A 4,747-nucleotide genomic window follows, 5' to 3' on the forward strand; every position below is an offset into this window, starting at 1 on the left:
CGTACACACATGAGAAGGGGAAGGGCAGAGGGAGAGGGAGAGAGAGTCGTAAGCAGTTTCCAAGCCCTGTGTGGAGCCCAATTTCACCGCTATGAGATCATGACCTGTGCTGAGGTCAAGAGTCAGATGCTTAACCAACGGAGTCACCCAGGAGCCACTGGACAAGTACATATTGATCAAGGAGTCCTGGAGACTAACTCTTCTCAGTGAGGAGGTGCAAAAGCAGTGCGACTGAGGACAGTTAAGGTTGAAAAGGCTGAGAGGTGCTGTAAAAATAAGGAAGAGATGTGTAATTGTGAATGGAACAACTCTAGTTCTTGAGGAGTCACCTCACCCACCGGCAATCACCGTTTCCCGACTTCTGAGGTAAGACAACAGCAAATCAAGTAAAAACCATACTGTGCTCCATACATTACTATTAGTGCAATGCCTGAGAACAAAATGTCTTCTCAAAAGTGGTCATAAACGAAAGAGGCTACTCTGCGTAGAAACATACATTTTCCACCTTCACACAATAACACTGCCTTATATTTGTGTAGTAGAAGCATCACAAGAGCCTGAATTTTGTGTTGTTTCCTATTGGATCAGCAGGGCCTAAACCAATGAACACATTGGTTCTCAAATTTTTTTCAAAAGAATGAGTAATGGTAGAGCCATTTTCATTTACTAGCTAAGAGAAGGTGGGAGGGAGAGAAGGAACTGGGTTCTAATGTCAGTCCTGTAGGTTTGAGATCCTTTATGGGCTTCAGTTTCTTTTTCTGTAACATGGGACTAATAGAAAATTGCTTTATTAGGTTGTTGTGAATATTAAATGAATTAGGGATGCCTGGATAGCTCAGTTGGTTAAATGAGTTGTTGTCCAAATCTTGATTTCAGCTCAGGTCATAACCTCACAGTTCATGAGTTGGAGCCCTGCGTCAGGCTCCACGCTGGTGGTGCGGAGTCTGCTTGGGATTCTCTCTCTCTGCTCCTACTCCATGTACACTCTCTCTCAAAAATAGATAAATAAAAGATTAGATGAATTAATACATGTAAAGCACTTGGAACAGTAGTCCTCAGGAAGTGCTACAATTTATTATCACTACTACTACTGAGTCCTTAATATTTCAGTTTCCTTATTAGTTAAATGGGGATAATAAAAGGTATCCCGTTTGAGGATTAAATAAGATGGTGTCTGTTCCTTCCTTATGGTGTCAGATATGGTGTTAGAAGCTTGGCCAAAGTTACTATAATTCTATGTCTGTTCCCAGTGCTTTTATTTTATAAAGTTATTTTTACCCCATTATATATTTGGTCTTCACAACAAACTACTGAGAGGTCCACTATTATGCCTTTTTACAGATCAGACAACTGAGGTGCTGAGCAATTAAATTATGCCTCTAAAGACTTATTCAGAAGGCACATGGTAGAGCCAAAAGCTAACACAGCACTTTTGGATGTTTTGCTGTGTAGATCTTCGACATTTTACATGTCTAAGCAGACTTTTCAGGGCTAGAGAGTGATTTTATTGAGCAAATGTATAAGGTGAAACATTTCTAAGTGGGATAATTTGGGGGAAAGATGGAGGAAGTGACCAGAAGAGAAAATGACATTTTAAAAGAGGTGCTTTTAAGGAGGCAAGGTTAGAATGATCCATGTGATACAGGATGATATCAGTATGGATTAGAGACATCAGTATGAATTCATGTTTAGCTTAATATAGGCACACATGGTTATGTGCAGAAAATTTGCAGCTGTGTGTAAATACACAGGTTAGTATACTGCATACATACCACATACGTTTCCTTGTTCTGTCAGCTAAGAGGGCTTAGAAGCAACAACATCCCAATAGCAACAAGCACACCTACCACCCAGACTGTGGTTTCTATAACCTTTCTCCAATGGAAGGAACCATGGCTCCTTGGAGAAATGGCTGATTCTAGCCCTGGGCAGGTAATATACAAGAGGAGTCTATAGTGCGAGAAAGTAAGGGAGTACTAAAACAAACCAATGAGCAATAAAAAGATGGGGAGTATGTCAAAGGGACATAGGAACCAACTGAAAAGGCTCCCAGTGACCAAAGCTAGAACAATATGAGCAATAAGACCAATCTTAGTATCAGATTATAACCTAAAGTATAAATAAATACCTGTGAATCCATACTAATATGAATAATTGATTGATAAATAAATAGGGAAGAGACAAATTTTCCCTGCAGAAGAATTCAAAATAATTTGTGTAGCTACTCCACACTCGAGGCAATGGAACATAACCTCCTTACCCCTTAAATGTGGACTACGTATGATGACTTCCTTTCAGAGAGTCCAGGGTGGAATATGGGAAGAAGAGAGCAAGCTTACAGTGCAGAAACCTGACAAACATGACCCCAGCCAGGTGATCAAAGCTCACGTCAGCAGAGATAAGTCATCTTTCTATTTGTACCCCATATTCTTTGTTTCTTCTTTCTCGCCTTCTCTTAGACTGATTATTGTTTTTATAGTCCTTTTATCTCCTCTACTAACTTTTAGCTGTAACTTTATTTTTTTGAATTATGACTCTAGTGATCTCAATATGCAACTTTAATATATCTTTGTCTATGTTAAATAAATATTATACCACTTCAGGGACAAAATATTAGTCCTAAAACACTTTTATTCCATTTTACCCCTTCATTCCTTAGCAATATTTTGTTATGTGTTTTACTTATAAATCCCACAATGCTTGCTATTATTTTTATCTTAACATTCAAGCATCTTTTAAAGATTCAAAAAATGAAAAATAGTCTTTCCTATTTATTGACGTATTTACTTTTTTCCAGTGCTTTCCATTCTTTCCTGTAGATTCAGGTTTCCATCTGGCATACCTTCCCTTTAATTCCCAAAAGTCTCTAGATATTGTAGTGATGTAAACGAAATGGCCCATTTATAATACTTTAGACCTGTTAATAACACACTCTCTCAGATCTTATTTGTTTGAAAATGTCTTTATTTCCTCCCTTACTTTGAAGTATATTTTCATAGGATGTATAATTCTAGGTTGATACTTTTAAATCTTTTTGTTATTTATTATTTGCTTTTTTGGATATTTGTTATCATTTTATTTGTGATTTTTTTTTTTTCGTTTGGCATTTCAATGGTGGTATTCCATTATTTTCCAGATTCTGTTATTTCTGAATGTAAGTCAGCTGTCATGTGTGTTTTTCCTTCCAATTCCCCCTCCCAAATAAATTGTCTCTTTTCCCCTCTGGTTTTTTTTGGGGGGAATGACAAAAGGATGACAAAGTGTGTTTCTTTAGGTCTGGTCCTTTGATACTGCTATACATTTAGACATATATAATTTAAAGTCAGGGAACTAATAATTATGTCAGTGTCACCTCCCTTCCACCCCTTTGGCACAACTGTTCCAACTGGCTTCCTTTCTGACTTCTCCCTTCAAAATCCTGGAGTGTGAGGGACAGGGGTCACTTCTTGTCAGCTTCTGCCTGGGCTGCCAAATCTGTTACTTTCTGAGCAGCAAGGAATGTGGCCCCCTTCTTCGGGAAAGCTGCTGACTCTTCTGAACTGAGGCCCTTTGCCACACGAAGGCCCAGGGAATGGGAAGCGCCAGTGAACAATAGAGAACAGGGGCACATCCTGCAAGGCAAAGGCATCATCCTGTGCTTTAATTCGGGTGATCTCGTACACATACTCCAAGCCTGCCACCCTTACCCCTGTCTGCTGGGCATTCCTTCTCAATCCCAGCAGCTGCCTTCAGAAAGTACAAAATAGTGAGTGTCCAGTTTTGATTTCAAATGTCCTGTCTGGCTTCACAAAACTCTTGGTGGGCAAAAGAATACCTTCTTCTTTTTTTAATGTGTATTTATTTTTGAGAGAGAGACAGCACAAGCAGAGAAGGGGCAGAGAAAGGGGGAGACAGAGGATCTGAAGCCAGCACTGTGCTGACAGCAGAGACCCCGATGTGGGGCTTGAACTCACAAACTGTGAGAGAATGACCTGAGCTGAAATCTGATGCTCAACCAACTAAGCCACTTAGGTGCCCCAGGAATGCCTTCTTTGATGCCCTTTGTCATCTTTTTTAAAAAATGCTTATTTATTTTTGAAGAAGAGAGAGAGACAGAGTGTAGGTTGGGGAGGGGCAGAGAGAGAGGGAGACACAGAATCTGAAGCAGGCTCCAGGCTCTGAGCTGTCAGCACAGAGCCCGACGCAGGGCTCAAACTCACAAGCTGTGAGATCATGAGCTTAGAAGAAGTCAGATGCTTAACTGACTGAGCCACCCAGGTGCCCCAATTCCCTTTGTCATCTTGTTGAACTTCTTGCAGAACCAGTTGATAGAGACACCACTCTGACATAGGATGGGGCCTCATGGGGGTCTGGACATGGTCTGGGCTGCCCATATGATAGTCTGGATCATGCTGCTAGCCTTGGGCTTCCTGAGAGCCTGAGTGGCCTAGCTCAGCTTCAACATGATGAGGGGTTCCAGTCCTTCGTTCACTTCAGAGTAATAGTAAGAGCAACAGCATCTGGCCTGGCCATCTAGATTCCCCTCTGCCTATTTTTAAAGAATTTGTCTTCTATCTTTGATTTTCAGTGGCTATGATGTGCCTAGATGTGATCTTCTTTCTATTCATCCTGCTTGTGGTTTGCTGCGTTTCTTGCATATGCAGTTTAATATATTTTATCAATTTGGAAAATTCTTCACTATTTTATCTTCAAATATTTCTTTTGTCCAGTTTTCTTTCTTCTTGCTTTCTGGGGTTCCAATTCTATG

General features: G+C 40.3%; 1 pseudogene; it reads right to left on the reverse strand.

Annotated features, from left to right (window-relative positions):
- Nucleotides 1-3,439: 3,439 nt before the first annotated feature.
- Nucleotides 3,440-4,444, reverse strand: LOC144238879 (large ribosomal subunit protein uL11m-like; annotated as a pseudogene).
- Nucleotides 4,445-4,747: the final 303 nt, after the last annotated feature.

The sequence above is a fragment of the Crocuta crocuta genome, unplaced genomic scaffold (genome assembly GCF_008692635.1).
Source record: "Crocuta crocuta isolate KB4526 unplaced genomic scaffold, BGI_CrCroc_1.0 scaffold363, whole genome shotgun sequence".
Taxonomy (NCBI): Eukaryota; Metazoa; Chordata; class Mammalia; order Carnivora; family Hyaenidae; genus Crocuta; species Crocuta crocuta.